Consider the following 8,167-nt stretch of genomic DNA (forward strand, 5'->3'; position numbering starts at 1 on the left):
ATTGCAACTAGAGAAAGTCCTCATAGCAACGAAGTAAAAATACAGTAAAAAAAAAAAAAAAGTAAATAAAAATACTTCTCTCACTTTTTCTCTCCCTTCTCATCCCCCCAAAAAGAAGAAAGAAAATTCCAGTAAACATTAAAATGCCTTTCTCTTTCTTAAATATGAGTTAATATTAGCTGTTAGATTATTTTATTGGAATGAATCTCCCTGAGGTGTGACCAGTGTGTGGATTAACCCTTCTAGAATAAGATGCTCCCACTTAAGAATGTGTAAGTGTTATAACTGAAGATCTGGGTTAAGATGACTAGCCAGATTCAGTTTCACAGATGGTCCTCCTCATGCTCTCTGCTCTTTAGGGATAAGAAAGCCAGCTACAGGGAGCAGAAGGAAATTCTCTCCCAAGTCCCCTGTGTCTTTTTGGTCACTGGACTCCAGATTTCTGTTAGCACAGCTTTACACCTCTAGTCTTCACACCTCCAGCCAGTGGGGTGCTGGGGAGTGGGGAAAGAAGTCAGAGCTCCACTTCTCCCCTTCCCATAGACTCCACCAGGGACCCTGAAATAAAGTGCAATAGAGGTGGAACTCTTGGCTATGCCCATGTATCCCAAAGCTACAACACCTTCCCCTGCAGCCAGATTGCTATCCTTAAGCTCCTTGCAGAGTTGCCATGGGTCTCACCACTCTTAATGCTTGACTGTACGTCAAGGCTGTCACCCTGCTTATTCAACTTATATGCGGAGTACATCAAAATCCTGGGCTGGATGAAGCACAAGCTGGAATCAAGATTGCCAAGAGTAATGTCAATAGCCTCAGATATGCACACAACTCCACCCTTACAGCAGAAAGCAAAGATGAACTAAAGGACATTTTGATGAAGGTGAAAGAAGAGAGTGAAAAAGCTGGCTTAAAACTCAACATTCAAAAAACAAAGATCATGGCATCTGGTCCCATCACTTCATGACAAATAGACATGGAAACAAGGCAAACAGTGAAAGACTTTATTTTCTTGGGCTCCAAAATCACTGCAGATGGTGACTGCAGCCATAAAATTTAAAAAGATGCTTGCTCCTTGGAAGTAAAGCTATGACCAACCTAGACAGTGTATTAAAAAGCAGAGACATTACTTTGCCAACAAATTTGGAAAACTCAGTAGTGGCCACAGGGCTGGAAAAGGTCAGTTTTCATTCCAATCCCAAAGAAAGGCAATGCCAAAGAATGCTCAAATTACTGCACAATTGCACTCATCTCACATGTTAGTAACGTAATGCTCAAAATTCTCCAAGCCAGGCTTCAACAGTATGTGAACCATGAACTTCCAGATGTCCAAGCTAGATTTAGAAAAGGCAGAGGAACCAGAGGTCAAATTGCCAACATCCATTGGATCATTGAAAAAGCAAGAGAGATCCAGAAAAAATCTACTTCTGCTTTATTGTCTATGTCAAAGACTTTGACTGTGTGGATCACAATAAACTGTGGAAAATTCTGAAAGAGATGGGAATACCAGACCACCTGACCTGCCTCTTGAGAAATCTGTATGCAGGTCAGGAATCAACAGTTAGAACTGGACATGGAACAACAGACTGGTTCCAGATTAGGAAAGGAGTATGTCAAGGCTGTATGCTGTCACCCTGCTTATTTAACTTCTATGCAGAGTACATCGTGAGAAACGCTGGGCTGGAAGAAGCACAAGCTGGAATCAAGACTGCAGGGAGAAATATCAATAACCTCAGATACGCAGATGATACTACCCTTATGGCAGAAAGTGAAGAGGAACTAAAGAGCCTCTTGATGAAAGTGAAAGAGGAGAGTGAAAAAGCTGGCTTAAAACTCAACATTCAGAAAACTAAGATCATGGCATCTGGTCCCATCTCTTCATGGCACATAGATGGAAAACAGTGGAAACAGTGACAGACTTTATTTTTGGGGGCTCCAAAATCACTGCAGATGGTGACTGCAGCCATGAAATTAAAAGATGTTTGCTCCTTGGAAGGAAAGTTATGACCAACCTAGACAGCATATTGAAAAGCAGAGACATTACTTTGCCAACAAAGGTTCTTCTAGTCAAAGCTATGTTTTTCTGGTAGTCATGTATGGATGTAAGAGTTGGACTCTGAAGAAAGCTGAGCGCCAAAGAATTGATGCTTTTGAACTGTGGTGTTGGAGAAGACTCTTGAGAGTCCCTTGGACTGCAAGGAGATCCAACCAGTCCATCCTAAAGGAAATCAGTCCTGAATGTTCATTGGAAGGACTGATGCTAAAGCTGAAACTCCAATATTTTGGCCACCTGATACAGAGAAATGACTCATTGGAAAAGACCTTGATGCTGGGAAAGATTGAAGATGGAGAAGGGGAGAAGGGGATGACAGAGGATGAGAAGGTTGGATGGCATCACCGACTCAATGGACATGAGTTTGAGTAAGCTCCAGGAGTTGGTGATGGACAGGGAGGCCTGGTGTGCTGCAGTCCATTGGGTTGCAAAGAGTTAGACACAACTGAGTGACTGAACTGAACTGAACTGAACTGAGTCAAAGCTATGGTTTTTCCAGTAGTCATATATGGATATAAGAGTTGGACCATAAAGAAGCTTGAGCACTGAAGAATTTATGCTTTCGGACTGTGGTGTTGGAGAAGACTCTTGAGAGTCCCTTGGACTGCAAGGAGATTAAACCAGTCCATCCTAAAGGTAATCAGTCCCGGATATTCATTGGAAGGACTGAAACTCCAATACTTTGGCCCCCCTGATGCGAAGAGCCAACTCACTGGAAAAGACCCTGATGCTGGGAAATGTAGAAGGCAGGAGGAGAAAAGAAAGACAGAGGATAAGATGGTTGGATGGCATCACTGACTCAATGGACATGGGTTTGAGGAAACTCTGGGAGATGGTGATGGACAGGGAGGCCTGGCGTGTCGCAGTCCATGGGGTCACAAAGAGTCGGACAGGACTGAGCAACTGAACAACAACAATGCTTGACTGTCCTGCTTCATATAGAGATTCAATGAGGTGTGCTGTCCTCCACCCCCATCTCCACCTCCACCACGGCAGGGGGCCTGGCACAGGGTAAAACGTTATTCAGCAAGTATTTGCTGCCCACCCGTCATTATGCCAGGCAAGCAGGTGGTGGGGCTACTGTGGTGACCGTGATAGACAACGGCCTTCCCTTTGTGGGAGCTTACCTTCTTGTACTGGGGCTTTAACCTCATGGCGCCCTGTCTCAGTTGATGGGGAGAACACTCCCTAGAATGATTTGCTCGGGCCCATGGGTCAGTTTCTCACCTCCAGACTTGGAAAGTTTTGTGAGATTGACCAAATCAATGAGCATTCAAACCTTCTAAATGTGAAGTATTCATATGATCAGATCTGGAAGTTTAATTGTGATTGTAAAAGGAAATGTGATCGGTTCTGTGTAATAGCAAAAACAGACACACACTCCTGTCTCCCTCTCCCTACCCCCAAGGAAAAAAAAAAACAAACACCCTGGAAAGAATCCGAAGTTAAAATAAAAAGCAGCTGGCAATAGGCCCATCGTGTGTGATGATAATTAGACAAATGTTTTCCAAGTATGGGATGATCTTGTGAAGACAATGGTTGGGGTGGGTAGTGGGAGGAGGCTTAGGAAATGGAATTTAGTAAAGCAGTGATTTCTGCCTGCCTGCAAAGGGTTTAAGTGGCACAGGATGTCACACAATCTCCAATTTGGTACTTTTTATTTATTTTTTTCCTGAATCCTGGGAAACATGTCTTCGGCTGAGAGAGTGAAGAAAAACTTGAGGCTTTGATTTACAAAAATTAAAGCCATGAGTAGGCTTTGGATCAAGGTTGTGTCCCAGGCCTGGAAAACCTCATCCTTCATTGTCTCGAACCTTTCCTGCCCCGAGGAAAAAGAGTTAAGAGTCTTAAACTGAAGCAGCTCTTCTGCCATCTGGGGCTCTGACTTGGTCGACCCTCTCCCAAATTATCGTAATCCTGAGTCTGGAATGGATATAGATCTGGTCAGGATGATGGCAGCTGCCTTCTGCTTCTGGGTGGCTTGGAATCTTCTGGGCAGGCCTACGTGGGGGCTGGGTAGAGAGAAGGAAGTTACCATCAGCAACCTGGCCGGCTCAGTGCAAAATTGAGGTCTTTCTCTCTCTATCCCCATCTCCCAACAGAATTTTACTCTTCAGAAATTATATTAGACATTTACACCTTACTGTGAATATTAAGGCCATGTGTTAAGCTTCAGCTTTGATTGTAAAAGAACGTAATTTATCCCCCATTAAAAGAATTTCGAGTATGTGAGCATGTGGAGGAGGCTCTGGGTGGGAAAGAGAGTTGAAGGAGAAATAGAAAACTTTCCTGAGTTAGATAGGGCAGGACAGAGGGGAAAAAAAAATACAAAAACCCACAAAACAAAACACTGGTGGAATCCCCTCAACCCCAGCAAGAGAGGTAGACCATGGAGAGTATATGGATTAGAGGCAGAAGAAAGATAAATGGAGGTTACTTTCCTTTAATAAACTGAGCTATCTGCTCTCTGCTTCAAAGAGAAGAGCACATCACCTGCAGTTTCTACAGCATTTATCCTGAACTCTCAGGGACTCTGACCTCTCCCCTTTGTCCACCCTCAGGCTTTACCCCAAGTGTTGACACTGAAAATGGCGGCTGTCCTGTTCAGACTCAGCCTCGGAAATGCTTACAAAGTGGGGGCAATTGTGAAGTCTATTAGAGGCACACGGCAGTTATGTCCCATCTCTGGTCAGTGGGCTTTGGTATTTACTGGTTTGCTTCTAGAAGAAATAGAAAGCAGTTTTTAGTTTTCTTTGTAAACAAGGAGGAGTTTAAAAAAAAAAAACAAAAAAAACCATTTTTCTGAGTATGAGATGATACATATGCTACGTAAAAATGCAAACAAATACAGAAAAGTAGTAAAAAAGTCAAAACAACACCAAACTCAACATCTGACTCAAAAGTAAGGTGTTGTTAATACTTGTGAGAACCATTTCCTGGAGTGACTCTCTTTACATATGGGTGCATGTAGGTATACCTTTCCCCTCTGCGGCGGGGCCTGCGTGTCTTCCTGTGTTCTGTATCAATAAATATGGATCTGCATCATATTTTCCTTTTCTAGGGTACATAATATACACACAGAAAAGTACACACATCATATGTGTACAGCACCACAAGTTTTCAAAAACTGAACACACCTGTGTAACCAGTAGGCAGATTAAGAAACAGAACCTTTCCAGCATTCCAGAAATCTCTCTTGCCCACTCACAGTCACCACTCCTTTCCAAGACTTCTGTCCTGACTTCTGTCCTGAGTTCTACCAGCCTGGGATTAGCTGTACCTGCTTTTGAACTTTACATATGGAATCATACAGAACCACTCTTTTTTTCCTTCATTCACTCCACATTCTGTTGGCAAGATTCATCCACATAATTATTGATCTGCCCTCACAACTATTTGGCTTTCTCTGCCTCCACATTTATGCATGACACAGTCGGCTGCTGTTAATGGACTTTTGGGCCTGGTTTGGGGCTATTAGACTAGGTCTGATGTCTGCATGCTTTTGCATGTTGTCTGGTGGATGTATATACTGGGGATAGACATAGGAGGGGGATTGCTGGGTTGTAGGGTATGTGTACATTCAGATTCAGTAGATACTTCCAGTTGCATTATCATTTTTAATGTATTTATTTTTTAAATTAATTTTTATTGGAGTATAGTTGCTTTACAATGGTGTGTCAGTTTCTACTATATAGCAAGGTGAATCAGCTATACATGTACATGTATCCCCTCTTTTTTGGATTTCCTTTTCATTTAGGTGACCAGAGAGCTTTGAGTGAAGTTCCCTGCCATAAAAAGGAACAAAATTGTGTCATTTGCAGAGATGTGGATGGACCTAGAGACTGTCATATAGAGTGAAGTAAGTCAGAAAGAGAAAAACAAATATATGTTAATGCATATATGTGGAATCTAGAAAAATGCTATACAATGTATTGCCATTTTTAATTGCCAGACTACATGGAATGCTGTTTTATTCATGTACCACATTTACTTATTTATTTAACCAGACTCCTATTATGGGCACTTATTTTGCTTTCTAAGTTTTTCTGTTAAACATAATAGAGGGACTGAATATGTACAAGACAGAAGCTGCTCTCCCATGCTTAAAATTAGAGCCCAGGCATGGTGAAATTTGTGTGGCTTGGGTAATTTTCACCTGTCGTGTCATAGATGTCTTTCTGCTAAGTTGCTTCAGTCGTGTCCAACTCTTTGAGACCTTATAGACTGTAGCCTACCAGGCTCCTCTGTCCATGGGATTATCCAGGCAAGAATACTGGAGTGGGTTGCCCTGCCCTTCTCCAGGGGATCTTCCCAACCCAGGGATTGAACCCGTATCTCCTGCGACTCCTGCATTGCAGGCAGATTCTTTACTGCTGAATCACCTGAGAAGCCCCTGTTGTGTCATACAAGGGAGAATAAAGCCCCAAAGTCTTGGTTTCATTTTTATTTATCCATATTTATGGTTATGACCTGGGTGGGTGGGGAGAAATGAAATTATTTCCAACAATCATTTTAAGACCTTATGTTTGTTTGATGATGAGTCATTTTCAAGAAAGAAAGGAACAGATAAGGAATAGAAGGCCCCCACTCCTCTCAAATAGAAAAGGAGACATTTGGCATCCAGTTGGGTACCTGGGCTTACATCACATTTCTCTTTCTAGATGGTCCTATGCAAGTATTCCTTAGTGAGTGAAGTTAAGTCAAGCAAGTTAGAGTGTTTTTACATTACTTTTCTCATAGTATTAGTCATTCTCTATTGATAGGCATTTGACAGCATTGCTGATTAATTTCTTCTGTTCATTCAACAAATATTTTATTAAGCACCTACTTACTGTGAGCCAGTCACACTTCTAGGGTTGGGGATACACCAATAAACAATACAGACAAAGTCCCTGTTCTTGGGATCTCCCTTTACAGCAGAGCTTAATTTTTTAGAAACTTTGGGAGTAGTTCCTATGTTCATAAGAGGACGATCCTGGGTAAGTATTTTCTTTACTTTGGTTTTCTTATGTCTGTAGAAAGTTTGATTAAAGACTTTGGAGACCACTGACATGACCTGAGACTCAGCTCTTATCCTCTGAACATTGGTTTCTCATCTGAAAAATAAACATGATGATGCCTCATTAGAGGAATTGTGAGTATTAAATAGATAGCATATATAAAATACTGTGTCTGGTATATGCTAAGTGCTTACTACACGGTCACCATTACCATTAGTATGTGCTCTATGGACATAATAAAAATGTATGAAGTATGATATTGAACCCCGCTGGGGTTCAATATCTACTCAGGAGGCCAGACTAAAAGGCAAGAAATAATCACTGAGCAGTACCAAGAGGATGTAATTAAGTGGTTCAGTAAATTGTAGGGTGTTAACTATAAATGCCATAGGAATTCAGAGGAGGAAAAGATGGATTTGGGCCGGTGGAGGTTGGACCAGTGCCTGGCTCTGCAGGAGAGGGATAGAGAGGATTTGGAGGGTCCCTCCAGGTCCCAGAGACGAGATGGGAATGAATGAGAAGTCAGCCAGATGGAAAGCTAGTGTCCAGTCATGATGGGTGTGGAGAAGCTGGCCGTGGAATTTAGACTCAGTATGTAAAGAAAGAATAGAGACCTGCCTTAAAAATCCCACTCAGGTCAATCTAGGTCAGGGAAGGAGAGGAACATACTCCTCTTTTTCATGCTGCGTCCTCGCCCAGATGATGGAAGGCTGATGGGTGGGTCATTGGGGGGCGGGTCTTAATTCGGTTGTGTGGGGAGATGTTATACTCTCTTGACAACTCCTCACCACACTAGTCAGGGATTAAGTTAGCTGGGTTGTAAAAAACACTTAAATAAGCAGCTTGGTTTTGAATGTTAATGTCAGGGTATACTGTAACCTACAAGTTCTAGCCCACGAGGATGGCATGTACTTTTGGTTTGCCAGTTTGGGGCAGGATGTTATAAGAGTATTTGGCAGGGGCATCGAGAGAACAAACACAAGCCTTTTGTGCATCTTTCCCACCTCTCTGCCACCTTCCTCACAGTGCTGATGGGGTGTGGGGCGCTGACAGTGCTCCTGCACTTCAAGGCCAGCTTCACAGTGTGGCCCAAGGATTCTGTGATCCCTGTTTCCTG

The sequence above is a fragment of the Bos indicus genome, chromosome 20, assembly GCF_029378745.1.
Source record: "Bos indicus isolate NIAB-ARS_2022 breed Sahiwal x Tharparkar chromosome 20, NIAB-ARS_B.indTharparkar_mat_pri_1.0, whole genome shotgun sequence".
Classification (NCBI taxonomy): domain Eukaryota; kingdom Metazoa; phylum Chordata; class Mammalia; order Artiodactyla; family Bovidae; genus Bos; species Bos indicus.